Here is a 25,586-nt window from a genome sequence, read left to right as displayed (position 1 = left end):
AACATGGCGGCTCCCGTGCCCGGGCCGCTTTCGCTTTCGGGGAGCGCTCCGGCTTCGGAGGCTTCGGAGGCTTCGGAGGCTTCATCTGAGGCCCGCTGGAGCGGAGCCCGGCGGAGCCTCGGTGCCCTCGGCCTCCCCTCGGCCGGCTTCGGGGATCACAACGGTCGGGCGGGGCCTCCGGCAGCCCTGGGGAGACACACCGGCGTGGTTTCTGGCACACTGCTGCAGCCGCTCCCAGTGGATCATTGCTTGGCCTAGGTTTTCACAACCAGGGAGAATTTTCTGTCCTTGTCCATGAATCTATTATGCGTCTATCTTCATATAGAAGTTCTGGCGGAGCCGTCAACTGTCACATTTGGTGAGGGTGATTGAGCTATTTCTGATTCTCTGTACTGTTGTTGAATCTTCTTAAAGGCTTTGCAAAGTTACCAATGGTCATTTTCAGTTTGTATGGATAGTTCTATCAGGAATCATTTATTTATCTGAGATATAATTGATTTTGCTGGGTTAACGTTCATTGTGCATTCTTCATTTTACCCAAGGTTAGGTTTAATATATGCACCTCATTTCAGTATTCAAGAGCCTTTTTTTGGCCATATTAAAACTGCCGGTCTCCTTTAAAGATATAGATACATAGATTTATATACATATAAATAGAAATATATACGTTACAATATTCTTCAAGTATTTATTTTTAATACTAGTTAAATGTTTATCATCATACTGTCAATACCATTTGAAAACAATAGAATATTTAGTAGTAGTTTCCTTTTTTTTAGTAGTTTCCTTTTTATAATAGAGAATACTTGCCTTTAATTAGTCCATGAATTATAATCATAATTGCAGTGTAGTAAGTTTTTTTTTTTTTAACATTTTATTTATTTATTCATGACAGACACACAGAGAGAGAGAGAGGCAGAGAAGCAGACAGAGGGAGAAGCAGGCCCCATGCAGGGAGCCTAATGTGGGACTGGATCCCGGGTCTCCAGGATCAGGCCCTGGGCTGAAAGCTCACAAAACCGTTGAGCTACCCGGGCTGCCCCTAAGGCTCGTTTTTAATGATCACCTTTAGTAATGTGTAGATTATACATTCCATTTTTCAATGGGTCTTTTTATGTCAATAAGGGGAGCCACATCCTTTCATTTTTTTCTTTTTTTTTTTCATTCTTTCAATTTGAATTGATATATTTATCTTCTGCAGTCTTTGAATCGAAGTCTTTCACCATGTTTCTTTGTCAAGAATATTCTATTTAGCGCCTCTTTCCGTGGTTCCAATCTGTTTCAAATTCCTCCTGTTTAGAATTTACCTGGGAACTTGAGTATCTGGTCTACATTGTCTATCTTCATCATACTCTTAATTTTGGTGAAAGGCCATATTGACAATATCTTGCTCACTGAGTTAGGTAGATATTATGAGTTCATTTGCTTCAAGATTTATTTGAGAGAGGGATCCCTGGGTTTGCTCAGTGGTTTAGCGCCTGCCTTTTGCCCAGGGCGTGGTCCTGGAGACCACATGGAATCCCACATCTGGCTCCCTGCATGGAGCCTACTTTTCCCTCTGCCTGTGTCTCTGTCTGTCTCTCGGTCTTTCATGAATAAATAAGTAAAATCTCTTATAAAAAGATTTATTTGAGAGAGAGACACACTGAGTGCAAGTGCCCGAGGAGGGTGGAGGGAGAGCGAAGTGGAGTCTTCGCTGAGCAGGGAGCCTGATGAAAGACTAGATCCCAGGACTCTGGGATCAAGAAATGAGCCAAAGGCCCTGATGAAAGGAACACAGATTCTTAACTGATTGAGTTACCCAGGTGCCCCTGGATCAGGAATTTATTGCTCACTTAATAAATAAGGTCGTAGCATCCTTCTCTACTTATCTTTCAAAATTTTTACTTTCACAGAAGGATGTAAAAACCAATATATTCAGAGTTTTCAGTACACATCCAATGAGGTATTAATAATGTAGTGATATTTCAACTACACAATAATGAATAGTATAAGACCAAACATTTAAGACCTTGATTTATGACTTCTTTTCGCCCACTTTACCCATTCAATGCTCAAAAATCTGATAATCAGAGAGGTATGCTTCAAAATGTTTTAACCTTTTGAAGAGTTGATTATATTATGGAGAATACACCATTCACTGATATTGAAAAATTTAACCATTATCTTGGTAAGCAATGGATTTACTAATTTTATTTTATTTTTATTTTTTTTATTCATGAGAGATACAGAGAGAGGCAGAGACACAGGCAGAGGGAGAAGCAGGCTCCATGCAGGGAGCCCGACGTGGGACTGGATCCTAGGTCTCCAGGATCACGCCCTGGGCTGAAGGCAGCGCTAAACCGCTGCGCCACCGTCTCTGCCCTTTTTTTTTTTTTTTTTTTTTACTAATTTTTAAAAGCCACTTCCATAAATAAATGTCGTTAAAAATAAAATGGACAGGATTTTAATGTACCAATAATCAAAGATTACATGCTTAGGCATAAACTAAAAGTTACATGAAAATCTACTCAAGGGCAACCTTAAAATTCCTGACTGAGAGAAAAGTAGACTTTAAGTAAATTTGTATTTTATTTTTGAATAAATAGCTTTTACCTGATGAACATTTCCATTCTTCATCAGGTAGTTATCAATCTATTCTAATCCTAAGGAAAATGCAAAAGAGTTTTGAATGCTTTGTTGTTATTTTCCATTGTTTGTAAGGGAAAATAAACAGGCAGGAATATTTGGGAGAGTTAGGACGACTAACAGTCATGTTGTGTGAGAACTGGTCTTACTACATGTGAATATATATAATAGAACACAAAATCCATGAATAGACATGAAGTCTCACGAGAATTTAGTATACAATGAGGGGGATCCCTGGGTGGCTCAGCAGTTTAGAGCCTGCCTTTGGCCCAAGGCGTGATCCTGGGGTCCCGGGATCCAGTCCGGTATCAGGCTTTTCTGCATGGAGCCTGCTTCTCCCTCTGCCTGTGTCTCTGCCTCTCTCTGTTTCTCATGAATAAATAAATAAAAATCTAAAAAAAAAAAAAAAAAAAAGAAAAGAAAAGCACTGATAGACAGGAAACATTTTCCATTCACATTAGTAGTCTATCTAATATTTAGTGTAAGCTTCTAGCTATCGTTTAAGAGAATGATTAGCAACTAAGCAAATTGAAAGACGTTAACAGTTCACTGAAAGACAGGGCTCCTAAATATACAAAACGATTCTTCAGGCACTCATATAAGGGAAATACAAGCAAAAACTACAATTCTGTATAATTTCTTACATATTATGAGTTCCCAGCCGAGACCTGCCCATCTGAGGGGGCTGTATTACCTGCCATTTCCTGACCTCCCATGGGTCTGCATGGTTTCAAGTGGTCCCAAAGTCCCTTTTACCCAAGAAATTGTTATAATCCCCATGTAAACAAAGCAGTGTCCTTTGTATGCTCTGACCTTCCCATCTCGATTGCCTTGTCTTGCCATCACAATTTCTCTGCAGAAGGTATCTGAATTTTTCAGTTTTGGAAATAAAGACAATCCTCTGCCTCACTATCACCAACAAGAAACAAGTGTGTGCCCATGCACATACACACACATACCCCCCAACCGTATTAGGGCGGTCTAAATCTTTTTTTTTTAACTTTTATTTATTTATGATAGTCGCACACATAGAGAGAGAGAGAGGCAGAGACGCAGGCAGAGGGAGAAGCAGGCTCCATGCACTGGGAGCCCGACGTGGGATTCGATCCCGTGTCTCCAAGATCGCGCCCTGGGCCAAAGGCAGGCGCTAAACCACTGCGCCACCCAGGGATCCCTATCAGGGCGTCTAAAAGTAGGTTGATTGTTTTGCTTTTGGACTTTTAAAATCCACATGTAGGGATCCCTGGGTGGCGCAGCGGCTTGGCGCCTGCCTTTGGCCCAGGGCGCGATCCTGGAGACCCGGGATCGAATCCCACGTCGGGCTCCCGGTGCATGGAGCCTGCTTCTCCCTCTGCCTGTGTTTCTGCCTCATTCTCTCTCTCTCTCCCTGTGACTATCACAAATAAAAATAAAAATTTAAAAAAAAAATAAAATAAAATCCACATGTAATTTCTTTGCCTTACTCAGAATTTATATATTACAATTACCCTTTATTATCTCTACTAACATGAAACTATTTCTTTATAAAGCTTCACTATTTCCTTAATAGAAGGCATCCTCCTTTCAGATAACCTCTACTTCTCGAAACTGTAACTGGATGAAGAAACTCCCGGATTTCTATCACTTGGGGAGAATTCCTGAAAACTTGAGCTTTTTTCTTCCAAGTGGTTAAATGCACACGTGGGAATAGAGCTGCATTTTCTTTTAGGTCAAAAACTCATTCAAGGAAATGTTACTTCTCTCAGGATACGTCCCGAGGAGCCCTCCATCCAAACCGACCAAGCCGAGCCTCCCGCGGCCACGCAAATGGGGAGGAAGGACAGGGGAGAGAGAAGGGGTCCGGGGGACCCCCCCGCCCCCAGCAGCCACAGGGAAACGCTCCCGGGCCCTGGGCCGGGCGGGGCGGGGGAGGGGGGCGTCGGTCCGGGAGAGCCGCTGCCGGGCTCTCCCCGGGCCGCGCCAGGGCGCACAACTTACAACTTAGGCGGCGGTCCGTTCCCGGCGCCCACGCCCGACCCGCCTCGCCGAAATGCCAGTCCCCGCGGCCGCCGCCACCGGCCGAGGTCGCGCGCCGGGCACAGGCTGCCAGCACGCTGGGGGATCGGGAAGGCCCCCGGGCTCGCAAGGGCCGCCCAAGCCTGGCCCCCAGCCCCGGGGCCCCTCGCGGCCGAGGAAGGGAAGGAAAGGCAGCGGGACAGAGGCCGAAGGACCCACCTGGCGGAGGCCGCGCGCCGGAGGGACAGACCCAGTCACCCTCCATCGTGCAGTCTTGGGGCACCTCGGGGCCGCCGCGGCACCTCACATCCGGAATAGGCAGCCACCACTTGCCTTCAAGCCCGAGCTTCACCTCATTGTTCCTGGGGGGTGGGGGGGAGTTGAAACAATCTGGCTGCAGGAGTAAGACAAATCTAGTGTCCACACTGCCGGCCCCGCCCTAGGGAGAGGTGGGGCCTCCTGAGAAGGTCCCCGTAGGAGAAGGAGCGGGGAGAGGCAGGGGAGAAAGAGGGGAAACCTGCCTAAATGCCATTTGCAAAGGAGTACCGGTTTTGTCCCCCTTGTAGTATCCCTGCCAGCAGGACAGTAAGTGATGAATGCGCTGGTACCATAAAACCGAAAATTTAGGGCAGCCCTGGTGGCTCAGCGGTTTAGCGCCGCCTTCGGCCAAGGGCGTGACCCTGGAGACCTGGGATCGAGTCCCATGTCGGGCTCCCTGCATGGAGCCTGCTTCTCCCTCTGCCTGTGTCTCTTTCTCTCTCTGTCTCTCATGAATAAATAAATAAAATCTTAAAAAAAAAAAAACCACCTGAAAATTTACCATCCAACAGTAACAAAACTATTGGTGGGGGGAGTTTAAATAAATACACTTAAAAATGAGGTTAGAAGTTTGCATCATTAATGTGCCTGAGGTTATAAAGACTTTAATTGCTCCCTCCCCAGGTGCGAGTCAGGATCCAAAAAGCAGGAACTCCTGGTGCCCCATCACCTCGCTCAGGCTCTTTGCCAAGGACCTGCCAGGGAACCAGCGCTCCTTGCATGGCCTTTACGGGGCTGCTGCAGGTGATGTCCACACCGCTTGGGTGGATGGGGATGTGCTGGGTCCAAAGGAATCTCACAGAGCCTGGCAGGTTGCTCCTGCCTGACCGATGTCTTGATTTATTTCTTGCTAACTATTGAAAGAGGAACACAACGCTCTTGCAAAACAAACGCTCCCACAATGGAGACACGGGTAGATCACCAGAAGAAAACGAACCTAACAGGTGATGCAGCCACTCAGAGATGAGGGGTGTTAATTTGGTGTGTGTATCCTCCAAGAGTAATCTAAGGAGACAGAAAGATCCATGCAAATACAGATCTTTTAAGTCTTCTAAGTGGGGACGCCCAGATGGCTCAGGGCGTCATTTTGGGGTCCTGGGATGGAGTCCCACGTAGGGCTCAGTAGAGGGAGCCTGCTTCTCCCTCTGCCTATGTCTCTGCCTCTCTCTGTGTGTCTCTCAAAATAAATTAATAAAATCTTTAAAAAAAAAAAAAAAATAGGGCAGCCCCAGTGGCGCAGCGGTTTGGCGCCGCCTGCAGTCTGGGGTGTGATCCTGGAGACCGGGGATCTAGTCCCACATGGGGCTCCCTGCATGGAGCCTGCTTCTCCCTCTGCCTGTGTCTCTGCCTCTGTGTGTGTGTGTGTCTATGAATAAATAAATAAATAAATAAAATCTTTTAAAAAAATAAATAAATAAATAAAAGTCTTCTAAGGAGCTCCCTAAGTTCATGGGTAACCTTAACTATTTGGTGACTAAACAATGAAATTTGTGGACTCTTGTTTCCATTGACAAATGCAATCTTTGCTTTTATTATATATTTTTTAAGTATCTTCATGAATACAATTTCAGCGGCGAACTGAAGTCACCCCTGCCCACACCTGTATTGTCCCCTCAAAGATCACCTGCTGTCCTGCTAATCCCAGCCTGGCTCAGGCTCTGACTCCCAGACCCTTTTTCTCACTCATTTCCTGGTTGTTGGGACAGAAGTGGTGGGAATTTCTAAGGCGGAAGGAAGACAATGAGGACCCTGAGGGTCTTTGTCCTGGTGGGGCAGCTGCCTTTTTGCATTTCAGGTCAACAGGAAATCTCACAAAACCCAGCTGCCTTCCACTCCCAGGGGGTGCAGGGAGGGGTAAATTCCCTGCCACTCCTTCCCCACCAGGTAGAGTGGAACGTGAAAGCTTCCACTTCCTCTGGTGGAATTACCTGACCTGGGCTCTGGATCTCAGCTGCCCCTCCGCATTCCTCCCGGTGTTTCTTGTTCTTCACTTTACGGAGCGGTGGCCATTTCCTCACGCAGATGCACAAGTCAAAGCATTTTCTTCTGTCCCCATTCCCTGGATAGACACAGATTCAGTAACTATTACCTACTCATTGTATCAGGGAACCAAGGTCTAAATGGCTTTGCCATCGTGAACAAGGGTTGCACAGGACGATTCACACACACACGGGGCTCTCATGTTGCAAAATCCATTGCTCTCTCCTTGCAAATGGCCAAAACACATATAAAAAAGATTCTCAGAAAAAAAAAAAAAAAGATTCTCAGCATCATTAGGGAAATCAAAATCATAGGCGGTATCACTTCACACCTACCAGGACAACTATAATGAAAAACTGGAAGATAACAAGGGAAATAAAGATGTGGAGAAATCAGGACCCTCATACACTGCTGGTGAGAATATAAAACTGTACAGAGACTGAAAAGCACCTCCACCAAAAGTTACATGTGGAGTGACCACATGATCAGCAATTCCACTCCTAGTTATATGTAACAGGGAACTGAAAACAGATATTCAAACAAAAACTTGTACACGAACGTTTATGGCTACATTTTTCATAAAGCCAAGAGGGAAACAACCCAAATGTCCATCAACTGATGAATGTTTAAACAAAAATGTGCTATATCCATATGGGTTTTTTTTTAAAGATTATTTATTTATTTATTTATTTGAGAGTAGGGAGGGGGAAAGCAGGAGCAGAGGGAGAGGGAGAAGCTGACTCCTCACTGAACAGGTGGCCCGATTTGGGGTTCATCCCAGGACCTCAGGATCATGACCTGAGCCAAAGGCAGATGCTTAACCCACTGATCCACCCGGGTATCCCCATACCATGCATTTTTGTTTAGCCATAATATGAAATGAAGTACTGATACATGCTAAAACATAGATGAACCTTGAAAACATTATGATACATGAAAAAAGATAGACATCAAAGAATATTATACATTGTAAGATCTCATTTCATTCACTAGAAATGTCTAGAACAGGCATATCTAGAGATAGAAAGTCATTATTGGTTGCCAAGGGCTAATGGGAGGGAGATGTTGGAAGAAAAACTTTTCTTCTACCATTTTAGCTCAGTAACGGGGGCCTGCGAATTAACAGTAAATGAACAAGAGAAACGTTGGGAGAAGAGAGATGGAAGAGTTCCAGTGAAATCACTCATGTTTCTCTTTGAAGGTCAGAGAATTGCTGATAACCACACTCCAAAGGAACTGGGAAGGGAGGAAGAAGACGTTATTGAAGTTTGTCAGGAACAAACAGGGGGCCATTCAACGATTTAGATATTCTTTTTATTTTTTTCTTTACCCTCAATCCTTTTTTATTTTTAAAAATAGTTGTTTTGTAATGTAGTGTTCAAAACAGAATTGAAAACTGGCACCCCATCTCTTTAAAACATCTGGTAGGGCAGCCCCGGTGGCTCAGCAGTTTAGCACCACCTTCGGTCCAGGGCCTGACCCTGGAGACCCGGGATCGAGTCCCACATCGGGCTCCCTGCATGGAGCCTGCTTCTCCCTCTGCCTGTGTCTCTGCCTCTGTGTGTGTGTGTGTCTCTATGAATAAATAAATAAAATCTTTAAAAAAATAAAAATAAATAAAACATCTGGTAATTTGAATTCTAGTGCCCATTATTCATTATCACTTGTTTTCATTGTGTTGATTTTTGGTGATCAAACCTCAGCCCCCTTCATATTGCCCTTTCCTTTTTAAAAATTGCATATGTGCACAGAGAGGCCACCTTTTCCAGGACTGTGCATTTTCAGGCTTGTGATAAATAAGATCGACCAATACAAGTGTTCATGATGACTTTCCAATTAGCCCTGAAGTATTAGCAGTGATTGCTTCACTCCTGGACTATGACTTTCTGTGGGAGATGGAAGTTTTTCAGAGAACAGAACTATGGAAAAATGACCTTTCCTTAACTTGAAGCTTCTTTTAAAATTTGAGCGTCTGGACCAAAAGAAGAGAAATATCAGGCTGGAGTCGAGAAGACAGAGATGGTGAGAGTAAATGACTAACTCCAAAGATGGCTTCACTGAAGAGAAAGCATTTTAAGATAAAACTCTTGTCAGAAGCTCCCAGAAAAGTTCTAATTTTCATTAGCAGTTAATAAAGTTATTCATGCAGAAGTGAATTCAACAGAACACTGCTCTTTTTTTTTTTACTTTGTACTTTTTGGCCTGGGATATGTTTTTTTTTTTTTTTTTTTAATTTACTTATGATAGTCATACAGAGAGAGGGAGGCAGAGACACAGGCAGAGGGAGAAGCAGGCTCCATGCACCGGGAGCCCGACGTGGGATTCGATTCCGGGTCTCCAGGATCGCGCCCTGGGCCAAAGGCAGGCGCCAAACCGCGGCGCCACCCAGGGATCCCAGGGATGTGGGTTTTAAATGGATGTTGTCTGTACCAGCTTCATTTAAATAAACTGTGGGCGACCACGAACTAGCTGGAGTAACTGAACCAAACCAGACCCGGACTTGCGTCCCTCATTCACTCAAAAGGCTCGGGAGCCTAAAGGGTGAATAGTTGGTAGACGCTTGAGAAAGGGCTTGAGCAATGGTTCTCAGGGCTCGCTTGTATGTGATCGCCCACATAACACAATAGATACAACTTATTCTGACGTGGTCATCAATGTAAATAAGGGTCTGTCTGTCCTTGCCGGTCTGTTTACCATACCTAATATTCCTTTGAAGTATGCACATCTGGAGCAACAAGCTTATCTATTTACCAAGGTCTTCTGGCACCCGTGAGTCTGTCTTGCATGCTGAGTAAGGGGAACTTTGGAAAGTTTCACAAACCTGCTAAAAATAAACACCTTCTTGGCTTTGTTTTGCTCATGCTATAAAATGTTGTAAAACCTTGAATAAAGCTGGCACTGCTTGGACATCATCCACTGTGTCCCTCCTGTCCCCATCTCTTTACTTTTCTTTTATTTTCCTCATCCCCTTATCCTCAGGACCCTGATCGTGTTGCCGCAGTGCATGCAACAATAAACAAAATATTTGTAAAAAAAAAGAAACGTTTATTGGAGATCCCTGGGTGGCTCAGTGGTTTAGCGCCTGCCTTCGGCCCAGGGCGTGATCCTGGAGTCCAGGGATCGAGTCCCACGTAGGGCTCCCTGCATGGAGCCTGCTTCTCCCTCTTTTAAATATTTAAATAAAATATTAAAAAAAAGAAACGTTTATTTACTATGTGGGAGCTTTTAGATGAAGAGACTCCCTAAAGAATTTGAGATAAGGGTTTATATACCAACTTCACAAGGGAGGGGTGCACTTCAAAGGATGGAAATTTCTTATGAGGTTTGCTTATGCAATCTTTTGGAAGGTTTTAATGCTCAAGATCAGGCCTCCCTAATTAGAGAACCCCATGAATGGGGGAGGGGAGGTTGTGGCAGCTATCCCTTATAAAACTCTGCTTTAACCAGATAAGATGGATTTATTTTTTTCAGATAAGAGGAATTTTTTAAGATTATTTATGCATGAGAGACAGAGAGAGAGGGGCAGAGACACAGGCAGAGGGAGAAGCAGGCTCCATGCAGGGAGCCAAATGTGGGACTTGATCCCGGGTCTCCAGGGTCAGGTCCTAGGCTGAAGGCGGCGCTAAACCGCTGAGCCACCCAGGCTGCCCAGGTAAGAGGAATTTAGATAAGGCTTCTGCAACTCTTGTATCTCAGATGTTTTCACTTTGAAGCTATCTTTATACCATTCAGGTGGGTTATCAGTCCCATCAAGAGAATGAGGAATGACTGCTACTAAGTATGGACTTTCCTTTTGGGGTGATGAAAATGTCCTAAAATTTATTATGATGACTGCTGCACAATTTTCTGTGTATTCTAAAAAACAGTGACTGGTACACTTTAATGTGGCAAATTACATGTTATGCAAATGGCATATCAATAAAAAAAATGTAAACCAGGGGATCCCTGGGTGGCTCAGTGGTTGAGCATCTGCCTTTGGACCAGGGTGTGATCCTGGAGTTTCAGGATCGAGTCCCATATCGGGCTCACTGCATGGAGCCTGCTTCTCCCTCTGCCTGAGTCTCTGCCTCTCTCTGTGTGTCTCTCATGAATAAATAAATAAAGTATTTTTAAAAAATGTAAACCAGCACATAAACTCAATAAGATATAGGTGAAAGATTGGTGGAAAATTTTACAGTGTTGGTGAATTAAGATAAGAATACTGCAATCCACTGATCAGTGTTCACATCACCAAAAATGTGAGCAACAGATATCATGTGTGTTGTGATATAATGTAGTAGTAGTACAAAGTGTTGACTATAATAAAATGTTCTTGCTAAAGTAATTGAGCCTAAATCTAACCAAGTTCATAGATGTCACTACAGGAAATTCTATTTCTCATGGAAAATGGCCAGCACAAAATGTATACAGAAAAATCTAGAATATGAGTAATTCTATAGGACAAATAATTCAGTCTTTTCATCAAGCGCATGGCAAGAAAACAAAGGGGTGGGGGTGGTTATCCATTTAAAAAGAGGATTAAACCATATTTCAGCTAATGCCATGTATGACCGTTGTTTGCATCCCAGTAAGAACAAATCAAATTTAAAAGACACATTCAGGTCCAACGGGTTCATTGCAGATGGATGTTTTCATGTAGCATCAGAGAGTAACTGTAATTTTTGTTAGATATAATGATGGTATTTTGGTTATGTTTTTTTAAAGCCTTATTTGTTAGAATTTGTGGTCAGAGGAAATACCTTCCTTGAATTTATGCATGAAGACATATGAATCTGGAATATGCTTTAAAATATGTGAGCAAAAAATTAAATAAAACATAATTGGCAAAATATTGGTGTTTGTTGAAGCTGGTTGGTACATACAATATTTGTTATATTGTTATATCTGCTTTGTTTGAAATGATCCTTTTTTTCTTAAAGATTTTATTTATTTGGGGGACGCCTGGATGGCTCAGTTATTGAGTGTCTGCCTTCAGCTCAGGGCCTGATCCCAGGGTCCCAGGATGGAGTCCCCGCAACGGGATCCCTGCATGGAGCCTGCTTCTCCCTCTGCCTGTGTCTCTTCCTCTCTCTCTGTGTCTCTCATGAATAAATAAATAAAATATTAAAAAATAAAGCTAAAAAGGTATACAAAAACAACTATACCAACCAAAACTGCTGAATCATCATGTTTTGAGTATGTTATTGAGATATATGGATAAAATACTGAAATGAAAGTGTTGATTATGGTTATATTTACAGATCTGTAATTGGTTACATTTCTAGTTAGGACTGAAGACAGGTGATTTTTTTTTTTAATTTGTTTTTAAATTTTAAGTAAACTCCACTCTACACATGGGACTTGAACTCACAACCTCAAGATCAAGAGTCACATGGTGCACTGAGCCAGTCAGGCACCCCCAGATGATTTTAAGTACAGTAGTCCCTTATTATCAACAATTTCATTTTCCACAGTTTGTTATCCACAGACAATTGTAGTTCAGAAGCAGATGTTCCTTCTGACATAGTGTAAGAAGATCAATAGTAGCCTAACGCTATGTCACAATGCCTACTGTCATTCCTCACCATCTTATCAGGTAGGTATTTTATCATCTCACAACATCATAGGAAGAGGAAGAATGAGTATAGTACCATAAGGTATTTTGAGAGAGACCACATTCACATAACTTTTATTACAGTACATTTTTACAATGATTCTATTTCATTCTTTTTTGTTTTGTTTTGCTTTTTTTTGTTCTATTTAATTCTTATTGTTAATCATCTCCTACTGTAACTAGTTTATAAATTAAACTTTCTCATAGATATGTATGTCCGGGAAAAAAACATGGCATATACAGGATTTGGTACTATCCATGGTTTCAAGCATAGACTGGGGGTCGTGGATCATGTCTCCTGCAGATAAGGGTGGGGGGGACTACTCTATTATGGAAATATTCAAGGGCTTAATTGAGGTGAATGGTATCTAATGGGCCCTTGTATTAAAATGTAAATATATAGAAGGAAATTCTGAAGAACACACACTATATTGTTAACAGTTCACCACTAGGAATGGTATGAACATTAGGGCAGAAGGTCAAGATGACTCATTTTTGCTGAGCATATACTATGTGCCAGACACTGTTCTTAATGCTTGAAATACAGCCATGAAAGAGACAAAGAAAAAAAGTTCCAGCTCACATGGGGCTCACATTCTAGTGGGAGAGAATGAAAAAATAAGATTGATTATATATGATCCGTCCTATGTAGCACACAAAGGCAGGGGACGGAGTCAGCCACAGGGAGGCTGGAGGACCTGCACTTTCGGTAGGTTGTACAGTGAAGGCCTCACTGAGAAGGTGACATAATACCTGAAGGAAATAGGGGGAGAGCCCCATGGAGATCTGGGGATGAAAGTTGCAACAAGAGGGAATATCCTGTACCTCTTTCTACTGTTACTCTGTTAAATCTTTTCAGCCACTGACCGACAGTCATTTTCCCACCAGTTTTGAGGCAACAGGTGCCATGTTGTACTTTGGCAGGATGCAAGCAGTCAGGTTTAGGGCCAGGATTACCTTGATGGTTTACATAATCAAGATATGGTTCAAGACCTTTGCCACTTTGAATAAATGGAGGCTCTAGCCACGTGTACTAGGCATGTATGCTTCCATAAATTGGATCTTTCTTGAATACATGTATAAATTGTTCCTTGCTTAGCATCTTAAGGGACTCAGTCCACTTTTATACAGGCTGTTCACAGCTGCTTGAGTGACAGTGCTGTACAAAATCCAAACTGTCCCTTGCCACCTAGCTCCAGGATACTCATCCCTCATTGGAATCATTAAGTAGTGAGTGGGGAACATTTCTATATCCGTGGATGTAGAGCTAACAGGATATTTCTTTCATTAACCTCAGGGACAGTAGCTTAAGTAAGCAGAAAGGCTGATCAGTATCCTTGGTCACTGAATCCCAGCAAATCACAGTGTGAAGTCACTAAATGGTCACAGTTGATTACATCACAATGGGTTTGCAGCATATAAAGCCCAGACCATCTTTAGGCCTAGGTTTATTTCTCCTAAGGGAATGTAGTGGCAGGAAGGATTTCTGTTACGGAGCAGCTAGTCAACACTGGTATAGTTTTCTCTCTCTCTCTCTTTTTTTTTTTTTTTTTATGATAGACATAGAGAGAGAGAGAGAGGGAGAGGCAGAGACACAGGCAGAGGGACAAGGAGGCTCCATGCAGGGAACCCCATGCGGGACTCGATCCCAGGACTCCAGGATCACGCCCTGGGCCAAAGGCAGGCACCAAACCGCTGAGCCACCAAGGGATCCCAGTTTTCTCTTTTTCATGCAGAATCTTTACTTAGAGAAATTGATTTGTATCCGCAGCAAGGGTAATAAAAAATGCTTTCTTTCCTTCTCAGCCCACAGTTTTAGAAGAAAGCCGAAGAGTGTGGTCTACGGAGCATGCTGCGCTTGCCAGGGGTGTGGACGCAGAGTTCAAGCACAGACAAAGGGCAGGCAGTGATTTCATACTTCTGATAGGTAAGTTAGCTCAGTTGTACTCGGATTCTGTGCTACCCTCTTCTGTCCATAGGCTCCTTTTTCAAAGTAGGCCTCTCCCTGAGCTTCCTCTGTATATATCTGGTTAGCACTGTGGCCGTGTATGCTCGGTCTCCCTAATGGTTCATCATGATGATCATGAGAGCTCCGCCTCGGGGATTGGAAATAGTATGATCCCTTCTGGTAATTTCAAACTCAAAGCCCAGAAAAGGCCATGATTTGACTAGAGTTGATTTCATGCGTCTGATAGGTGTGCAATGTAAGTTGCACCTTGTGTTTTATCCCGTGATATTTACATGCATGACTTTCTGCAATGTTTTAATCCAGTTTATACTGGTGCCGTGGAGGTTTTCTAGAAATCACGTGTACATTAGACTTCCAGTAATAGTATAGCTAGATTTTCAGTGCTCAAGACTGAGCAAAGAAAGGCAGTATTATTTCAGTAACTTGAGACCTTTTAAAGCCGTCAGAGTAGCCTGCTCGTTTGATTAACCTGAGAACTAGGAAAGATTTGAGGTGATCCTGTTGGTCTCCCTAGACTGCTGAGGAACAGAACTTGTTACTGTATGTTGGATCTAAAGGATAATGCTGAAACTTCCCTTGTGAAATGTAGTCTGCTAGAGGGCCTTCTACTTAGCCGTTTTGTTTATACATAATCAGAATCTCTGTTGGGGAGGATCAAGCATGAAGTTGCTTGTCATTTCTTTCTAAGACGAAAACTACACTTGTCAAATGCCAGTTCTACGTTATTCTTTTGGTCTGTGGCACAGGGCAGGCTTAGAATAATAGTGAAAGACGAATAGCTTATTTTGATGATGTATTCTTTTGTGATTTAAAAAAAATAAGATTTTATTAATTCGGGGCACCTGGGTGGCTCAGTGATTGAGCCCCTGCCTTTGGCTCAGGTCCCACATCAGGCTCCCCAGAGGGAGCCTGCCTCTCCCTCTGCCTCTCTCTTTTATTTATTTATTTGAGAGAAAGGGAAAGCATGAGTAGGGGGAGAAGAATAGGGAGAAATAGACTCCCCACCGAGTGAGGAACCTGATCCAGGGGGATCAAGATTATTCATTTTTCTGTGTTGAGTTGTATAAGTTCTTTATATATTTTGGATATAAAGCCTTTATTGGCTATTTTATTTATAAATGTCTTCTCTCACTCAGTAGGTTGCTTTTTTGTTTTGTTGATGGGTTCTTTTACTGCGCAATAGCTTTTTATTTTGATGTAGCAGTGCTAATCATGAGAGAAATGCAAATCAAAACTGCAATGAGATATGGCCTCATGCCTATCAGAATGACTAAAGAGACAACAAATAACAAGTGTTGGCAAGGGTGTAGAGAAAAGGGACCCCTTGTACTGTTGGTTGGATCATAAATTGATAGCAAAAACTATGGAAAACAGTATAGAGGTTCCTCAAAAACTTAAAAAATAGAAATACCATATGATCCAATCACTCCACTACTGAGTATTTACCCCCAAAAATGGAAACCCTAATTCAAAAAAGATATATGGGGATCCCTGGGTGGCTCAGTGGTTTAGTGCCTCCTTCGGCCCAGGGCCTGATCCTGGAGACCCGGGATCGAGTCCCACATCGGGCTCCCTGCATGGAGCCTGCTTCTCCCTCTGCCTGTGTCTCTGCTTCTCTCTCTCTCTCTCTCTGTGTGTGTGTCTCTCATGAATAAATAAATAAAATCTTAAAAAAAAAAAGATACATGCACCCCTATGTTTATTTCAGCCTTATTTACAACAGCCAGGATTTGGAAGCAACCCAATTATCCATCAATAGATGAATGGATAAAGAATATGTGGTGTCTGTGTGTGTACACACACAAACACTGGAATATTACTCTTAAAAAATAATGAGATCTTGTCATTTGCAACAACTTGGACGGACCTAGAAGGTATTGTGCTAAGTGAAATTAGTGGGGAAAGATAAATACCATATGATTTTACTTATATGTGGAATCCGGGGGAAAAAATGAATAAACAGAAAGATAGACTTACATACAGAGACAAACTGGTGGTTGCCAGAGGGGAGGTGGTTGATGGAATAGGCAAAATAGAAGGAGATGAAAAGCTGCAGACTTCCAGTTACTAAATAAATAAGGCACAGTGATAAAAAGTACAGCATAGAAAGTGTAGTCAATAATATCATATTAAGGGACGCCTGGGTGGCTCGGCGGTTGGGAGCCTGCCTTCGGCTCAGGTCATGATCCCCGGATCCGGGATTGAGTCCCACATTGGGTTCCCTGCGTGGGACCTGCTTCTCCCTCTGCTTGTGTCTCTGCCTCTCTCTCTGTCTGTGTGTCTCATGAATAAATAATCTTTTAAAAAATAATATTGTATTAATGTTGTATAGTGACAGTAACTAATCATCACGAGCACTGAGTAACGTATAGAATTGTCCAATCAATATATTGTACACCAGAAACTAATATATCATATGTCAATTATACTTTAATAAAAAATTAAAATACACATGTACATATACATACACAAATTAGTTGGGGCACCTAGGTGGCCCAGTCCATTAAGCATCTGCCTTCTGCTCAGGTCATGATCTCAGGGTCCTGGGATCCAGCCCCTGTCAGGCTCCCTGCTCAGTGGGAAATCTGCTTCTCACTCTCCCTCTGCCTGCTGCTCCCCCTGCTCATTTTCTCTCTCTGTGTGTCAAATAAATAAAATCTTTAAAAGAAAAAAAGCAAATTAGCAGATATTTCAGGAACTTTAAGGAAACCTTTGACATTTTTTTTTAAAGATTTTATTTATTTATTCACGAGAGACACACACAGAGAGAGGCAGAGACACAGGCAGAGGGAGAAGCAGGCTCCATGCAGGGAGCCCTACGTGGGACTCGATCCTGGGTCTACAGGATCAGGCCCTGGGCTGAAGGCAGCACTAAACCATTGAGCCACCCGGGCTGCCCAAACTTTGACATTCTTTTTTTTTTTTTTAATTTTTTATTTATTTATTTATGATAGTCATACAGAGAGAGAGAGAGAGAGAGAGAGAGAGAGGCAGAGACACAGGCAGAGGGAGAAGCAGGCTCCATGCACCGGAGCCCAACGTGGGACTCGATCCCTGGTCTCCAGGATCGCTCCCTGGGCCAAAGGCAGGCGCCAAACCGCTGCGCCACCCAGGGATCCCAACCTTTGACATTCTTAAGAGCACCTGGACTTAGGGAGTTCCTGCATGGCTCAGTCCTTTAAGTGTCTGCCTTCAGCCCAGGTCATGATCCTGGAGTCCTGGGATCCAGTCTGGCTCCCTGCTCAGCTGGGAGTCTGCTTGTCCCTCCCCCTGCTTGTGCTCTCACTCCCAAATGAATAGATTAAATCTTTAAAAAACACCGACACATAACCACAGATACTGATTTTTTTTTTTTTTTGGTAGCATGATAGTGAAGCACTGTAAATAAGTAAAATACCTGTCAACTGACAAGTGATTAAAGAAATATATGATTCAATCTTCTCAACCATGAAGTATGAAGTTATTTGTACATAGCTTTATAATTAGAAATTATAAATATTAATAAATCATGAAAATAACACATATACTTTAATGAATTTTGATGTATATGCATATCTGTGATAACATGACCAAAGCAACATAAGGAACATAGTCACTATCCTCCAAAATTACCTTTTCCCCTTTGTCATCTTTCCCTCACACACCTCTGTGCCTACCATCTCCTAAAAGTCATTGATCTGCTGTATATCACCATACAAAATTTTACACTTTCTGGAGTTTTATAGAAATGAAATCATGGAGTATATACTCTTTTTTTTCTTTTCTTGGCCTTTTAAACTCAGAATAGTTGTTGTGAGATTCATCCCTACTCTTTGTATCAATGGTTCATTCTTTTTGTTGCTGAATTGCAGGGGGTTCCATTGTATGGATATTCCATAGTATGTCCACTCATCTGTTGATGGTCATTTGGACTGTTTCCAGCTTTTGACCATTATAAATAAAGTTAGGTACCTATGTATGTAGGTCTCTGTGTGAACTTTCATTTCATATGCCTTCGTTTCTATTGAGGCATAATTTACCTATTGTAAAATTCACTTTCAAATTGTATAAAATTGTACAAGTTTTGACAGAGGTATATAACCATGTACCCACTATCACAGTCAAGATATGAAATACTTCTATGACTCCAGAAAGTTTTCTCAGGTTCCTTTGTAATCTGTGATATCATTTTACTTCCAGTCCTTGGCAACTACTGATCTAATTTCTGTCCATATAGTTCTGTCTTCTTTTAAAGTCATATACATGGAACCATAGAGCAATAATCCTTTTGTTTCTGGCTTCTTTCACATAGCACAACGCTTTCCAGATTCATCCATGGTGTATTCTCATCAATGAATTCATTCATTTTTATCATTGAGTATTTCATCATGTGGATATATTTTATTTATTCACCTGTTGCTGGACATTCAAATTGTTTCCAGAATTTAGAGTTTCTGAAAAGCCTTATGGGAGAACTTTTAGAACTTTTAGAACATGTGTGTTTGAGTTACAGTCTAGAATCTTTTTATTTCAGCCTAAAGGATTTCTTTTTGTATTTCTTGCAGGGCAGATTTAGTGGTAGTGAATTCCTATCAGCTTTTATTTATCTGAATTTCTCATTCCATTTAGCTCTTTTACTATGATTCTGTCCTTTTCTTTTATTTGGGACATACTCATCTGTCTCCTCATTTTGTCTGTTTCTATGTATGAGGAAAATCAGCTACATCTCCTGATCTTGAAAGTAATGGCCTTGTGAAGTAGAGGTCCTGTAATACCTTATAGGGCAATGTCCTTGTTCACCAGAAGAAGGGCACTCCAGGGGTGTCGCCTATGTGTGTTATGTGTGCCTTGCTGTTGAGGCTAAGCTGCATTGCATTCCTGCAGGTTTCACTTCCTTTCAATAGGTGATTCTTTATAGAACTATAAGATAGTATGGGACACCTGGGTGGCTCAGTGGTTGAGCATCTGCCTTTGGCCCAGGGTGTGATCCTGGGATCTGGGATGGAGTCCCACATCTAGCTCCTGGCATGGATCCTGCTTCTCCCTCGGCCTGTCTCTGCCTCTCTCTCTGTGTCTCTCATGAATAAATAAATAAAATCTTAAAAAGTATATTTAGGGACTCTGGGTGGCTCCATTGGTTAAGCAACTGACTCTTGATTTTGGCTCACATCATGATGTTGGGGTCCTGAGATCAAGCCCTGTGTCTGGCTCCACACTTGACATTCTCCCTCTCTCCTCCTCCTTCCCTTGCTCACATTCTCTCTCTTTACATAAATAACTAAATAAAATCTTTTTTAAAAAACTCCTTTTTAGGAGTGCCTGGGTGGCTCAGTCAGTTAAGCATCTGCCTTCGGCTTAGGTCATGACCCCAGAATCCTGGGATCGGAGCCCCACTTCAGGCTCTCTGCTCACCCAGGAGCCTGCTTCTCCCTTTCCCTCTGCCTGCCGCTCCCCTTGCTTGTACTCTGTCTCTCAAATAAATAAAATAAAACATCTTGATTTTCAGTTGATTAAGAGTCTGCCTTTGGCTCAGGTCATGATCTTGGGGTCCTAGGATCCAGTCCTGTGTCCTCTCTGCTCAGCAGGGAGTCTGCTTCTGCCTTTCCCCCTGCTCGTGCTTTCTCTTAAATAAATAAATAAAATCTTCAGGCAAAAAAGATTTCATTTCTTTTTCTCCTAGATCCTATGAAACTTCAGTATAGTATTTCTCTCTTGCTGGTCTAAGAAAGGAGCAAGGTATAAAAGGTTTGTAGTTTTCAGCCTCTAATAGCAACATAAAGGGCTGCCCGGGATTCCAATTTTATGTGTGGTTCCAGATTGTTTGGCCAATTTATATTACCAGCAGAGGGGCACCTGAGTGGTTCAGTTGGTTAAAAGGCTGCCTTCCACTAGGGTCATGATCTGGGGGTCCTAGGATCCAGCCATTAGCCTCTCCACTCAGTGGGGACCCTGCTTCTCCCTCTCCTTCTGCCCCTCCCCCAGCTGTGCTCTCTCTTTCTCTCTCTCTCTCTCAAATAAATTAATTAATCTTAAAAAATAATAAATTGGGCAGCCCGGGTGGCTCAGCGGTTTAGCACCGCCTTCAGCCCAGGGCCTGCTCCTGGAGACCCGGGATGGAGTCCCATTTCGGGCTCCCTGCATGGAGCCTGCTTCTCCCTCTGCCTGTGTCTCTGCCTCTCTCTCTCTCTCTCTCTCTCTCTCATTAATAAATAAATAAGTCTTTAAAAAAAGACTAGTTTTAAAAAATAATAATTAAAAAATAATAAATAATAAATAACAGGACACCTGGTTGCTCAGCAGTTGAGCATCTGCTTTGGCTCAGGGCTGATCCTGGTCCGGTGATCAAGTTCCATATCAGATGCCCTGTGAGGAGCCTGCTTCTCCCTCTGCCTGTGTCTGTCTCTGCCTCTCTCTATGCATTTCTCATGAATAAATAAATAAAATCTTTAAAATAATAGTAATAATAAGTTATAAGCAGAAAGATTCAGTGCCTTTCTGAAAATGTACAAATGAATCATTTACATAAAAAAGGAAATTTTGTGGACAGTGTGTGTGTGTATAGGCACCAAGCTGGGGGGGAAAGAAACACAGGGTGGGGAGAAGATAACTTTTGAGGGGGGGATGAGAGTGTGGATTCAGAGAAATCTTATTTTTCTTTGTAGATTTTTTTATTGGAGTTCGATTTGCCAACATGTAACACCCAGTGCTCATCCTGTCAAGTGCCCCCCTCAGTGCCTATCACCCAGTTACCCCATCCCCCCGCCCACCTCCCTTTCCACTACCCCTTGTTCGTTTCCCAGAGTTAGGAGTCTCTCATGTTTTGTCATCCTCTCTGATTTTCAGAGAAATCCTACTGGAAGTCCTCCACCTTCTGAGAAGTTCATTTCCTGTCCATGAAGGCCCTTGGGTGGGTTTGAAATTTAAATAGACTAGAAAAGTTTTGAATGAGCCAGTGTGGGACATTTTCCAGGACTCAGGTAGGGATGAATAATACAATTAAAACAGTAAAGATATCCATGATAAATCATGCAAAACTCCTTTTCTTTTCCAGAAGTGAAAATGAGTTTGTTTGCCTTTACTTGGAGATCTCTTTCTTTATCACTTCCACTACAGGCACCAGGAGCAGCAGCACTAGCCACATCCCCACATTGGTCCTTAATGTCGTGAAAATAATCCTAATGATCTGAAATGTAATGCTGTATTTCACACATAATATTATTTGAAACTATATTATCAAGTGGACATTTATGCTGGGTATCATTGCAGGTAAATGAAGAATTCAGAGCCTAAACCCAAGTTTAAGACAAGATGCAAAAAAAGGAAAAAAAAATCAAAGAGCTTGGAACAGAATTCTGGCAGCAGTGAACCTGGGTAATAAAAGTAGATAATATTGTGTCATGTCAGTGAGTTCTAAGGCAGGCGATTATTTTGTTAGGTGAAAGGAACATGTGACCAGAAGCAGACTTTCTGGTGAATTAACATTTTCATTTATATAACTATACAGGTTTGATTTTCTAAGAACCATGTTCATGCGTGGAAAAGACTCAGGTATCAGTTTCTTAAACCACACTAAATGTTTTGTGACAATATATTACACAAGCAAAACTGCTTTCGGGAGGAAATTTTCATGATGACTTGAATAACTGGGTCTACAAGAAACCCTGCAAAAGGAAAATCCACAATTTAATGATTACCCAAGCCCTCTTTAGACCTCTTGACCATCATTTATTAATAACCCATGGACTTATCTACCCACCTTGACAAAAGCTTCCATGTATACTTAACATCTTCCTAAGAGTGTCTAAACTCCTAAGCTCACTAGGTGTTTGTTTTTTATTTTTATTTTATTTTTTTAAACATTTTTAAGACTTTATTTATTTATTCATGAGAGACACAGAGAGAGAGAGGCAGAGACACAGACAGAGGGAGAAGCAGGCTCCACTCAGGGAACCCGACGTGGGACTCGATCCCGGGTCCCCAGGATCACACCCTGGGCTGTAGGCAGCACCAAACCGCTACACCACCAGGGCTGCCCAGTGTTTGTTTTTTTTTAATTTGTCTCTTGTTACCATTCTACTAAAAAGTTATGTCAAAAGTTGCCAGTGAACTCCAAATGACCCAGTCTAGTGGCCTTTTCCCAGCTCTATCCTGTTTCATTGTAATATTTTATAATTCTCCACTACATTTATTTTTCCTATCCCTCTTCTTCCTTTTTCACATCTCTGAGAAGTCAGTTACTCTCTCTTTTTTCACCCCAAGGGGGATGTTCCCCAGGGTTCTGTCCTCAGCTCCTGACAAATGACACGCATTCATAGGAGATAATCTGCTACTGTACTAGGAAGGGAGCTGACAGGCACCTAGGTTGCTCAGTCAGTTAAGCCTTCAAATCTTGCTTTGGGCTCAGCTAGTGATCTCATGGGTCATGAGATTGAGCCCAGGTCAGGCTCTGCACCTTAGCGGGGAGTCTGCTTGAGATCCTCTCCCTCTCTGCCCCTTCCCCTCCATTCTCTCTCTCAGATAAATAAATAAAGTCTTTATTATAAAGATTTTATTTAATAAGATTTTATTTATTTATTCATGAGAGACAGAGAGAGGCAGAGAGAGAAGCCAGCTCCCTATGGGGAGCCTAATGCAGGACTCCATCCCAGGATCATGACCTGAGCCTAAGGCAGACGCTCAACCACTGAGCTACCCAGGGCCCCGGTAAATAAATCTTTAAAAAAAAAAAAAAGAAAGAGAGCTAAATTAGGCATGTGAAAACCTGCACTCAAGTCCTAATCATGTGTCATAGTAACAGCATGAACATTGTTCAGTCACTTAAATCTTGGGAGTCTCAGTTACTGCATCCAGAAGAAGTGAGAGGAAACTTGCCCTACCTATGGTACAAAGTTATAATGAGGATCAAGAGGGATAATAGATGTAAAAAGTTTGATAAGCATAGTACTATGCAAATGGATATTACTTGCATTATTAGAAGACAGCTAGGGCAGCCCGGGTGGCTCAGCAGTTTAGTGCTGCCTTTAGCCCAGAGCATGATCCTGGATCAAGTCCCACATCAGGCTTCCTGCATGGAGCCTGCTTCTCCCTCTGCCTGTGTCTCTGCCTCTCTCTCTGTGTGTCTCTCATGAATAAATAAATAAAATCTTAAAAAAAAGAAGAAGAAGACAGCTAGGTCATTGGCACTGTGAGACAGACTCTGTTTGAAGCTAATTGGCTCCCAAGGGGATCAAACCATGACCTTATATGAATCACCTATATTTTGAGACCCTATATTAATTATCCATATATTTTTAAAAGATTTTATTTATTTATTCATAAGAGATACAGAGGGAGAGGCAGGCTCCCTGCAGGAAGCCTGATGCAAGACTCGATCCCAGGACCCCAGGATCACCACCTAAGCCAAAGGCAGACGCTTAACCACTGAGCCACCCAGGTGCCCCTAATAATCCATATTTGAACCAACTAGCCTAACAGGCCCAGGCTGTGTAAGTTAATTCTTCTGTATATTCATTCATCATGAAATCTAAGTTTGCATTATTTGGGAGTACTGCTTCATAGAGCATTAGTGTTAGCAGAAGCAGTCATTGTGCAGAGCTTAAAATGCTGATCAAATATCTGTAAAGTCTTGTGCATATTCTAAATCCTTGACTGGTGGTAAATACCAAAAAACATGATAAAATGCTTTAATCACCTTGAATGTATAAGAAAATATAAATGTCTACTGTTATAAATTATTTGCTACATTTTATATTGCCAGCATTTAAACACTGGATTCTTTATATTACAGGAACATGAGCCCACAGGTTGCCCTTAAATTTCAGGAGCTCTTTCAACGCATTCACAGGCAGATGGAGGGCCATGCCCACCACCATCTCTACCCACATCCTCTCTACTCAGAGGAGTTGCTCCTCCTTCTCCAACTTCTTTACCTAGAATAAGTGGCAAACCATCACCACCACTATCACCTTTGTGGGAGGACCTCCTTCTCCAAAATCACCACTTGCTTTCTCTTATGGAATAAAGCAGAAATAAATGTATCCAAGAATTAATTCTTTTTTAAAAAGATTTTATTTATTCATTCATGAGAGACAGAGAGAGAGAGAGAGAGAGAGAGAGAGAGGCAGAGACACAGGCAGAGGGAGAAGCAGGCTCCACGCAGGGAGCCCGATGTGGGACTCGATCCTGGGACCACAGGATCATGACCTGAGCCAAAGGCACACACTCAACTGCTGAGACACCCAGGCATCCCCCATGTATTAATTCTTGAACTGCATGACTTGACTCTTCTTTGTAAGAATCAACTCATCAAAGGGAAAACTTTGACTACAGAATGTTCTTGAGCATCTTCTGGTCAACAATGTATGAAAACTGTGTACCTGTGGGTATTATATAAGATTAGAGAATAAGACTACTGACTCTTGCTATCCCTCCTGAGCTCATCATCTTATATTTCTCCATCAGACAGTATCTCAATTGGAAACTCTAACTCCATAGAGATATAAAATTCATATAGAAAGGAAAGGAGAGGGCAGCCCGAGTGGCTCAGCAGTTTAACACTGCCTTCAGCCCAGGATGTGATCCTGGAGACCCGGGATCGAGTCCCACATCCGGCTCCCTGCATGGAGCCTGCTTCTCCCTCTGCCTGTGTCTCTGCCTCTCTCTCTCTCTGTGTCTCTCATGAATAAATAAATTTTAAAAAAAGAAAGAAAGGAAAGGAGAATTAATAAAGTGGTATAAGCATAAATGCATTAATTTCCTAAGGCAGCCATAATAAATACCTACAAACAGGATAGCTTCTTCTTTTTAATATTTTTTTAATTTATTCATGAGAGACACAGAGAGAGAGAGGCAGAGACACAGGCAGAGGGAGAAGCAGGCTCCATGCAGGGAGCCCGACATGGGACTCGATTCCAGGTCTCCAGGATCACGCCCTGGGCGGAAGGCAGCGCTAAACTGCTGAGCCACTTGGGCTGCCCAGCAGGATGGCTTCTAAAAACAATCTTTTATGTCAATTTTAAAGGCCAAGAGTCCAAAATCAAGGTGTTGGCAGGGCCATGCTCCCCTTGGAGGCTCTAGGAGACAATTTCTTTCTTGCCTCCTATAGTTTCTGGTGGCTCATAGTAT

The 25,586-nt window shown here is 42.4% G+C and overlaps 1 long non-coding RNA gene across 1 annotated transcript; it reads left to right on the top strand.

Annotated features, from left to right (window-relative positions):
• The first annotated feature begins 13,910 nt into the window (after positions 1-13,910).
• On the top strand, positions 13,911-24,499 carry LOC112649531 (uncharacterized). Its single transcript, XR_003129605.2, has 4 exons — positions 13,911-14,027; positions 14,321-14,441; positions 21,729-21,833; positions 24,250-24,499. It is a non-coding gene; the product is annotated as an uncharacterized LOC112649531 (long non-coding RNA).
• The last annotated feature ends 1,087 nt before the right edge of the window (positions 24,500-25,586 follow it).

This window comes from Canis lupus, chromosome X (genome assembly GCF_003254725.2).
Source record: "Canis lupus dingo isolate Sandy chromosome X, ASM325472v2, whole genome shotgun sequence".
Taxonomy (NCBI): domain Eukaryota; kingdom Metazoa; phylum Chordata; class Mammalia; order Carnivora; family Canidae; genus Canis; species Canis lupus.
Note: the sequence above shows the minus strand (reverse complement) of the source record. Positions and strands in the feature narration are given on the sequence as shown.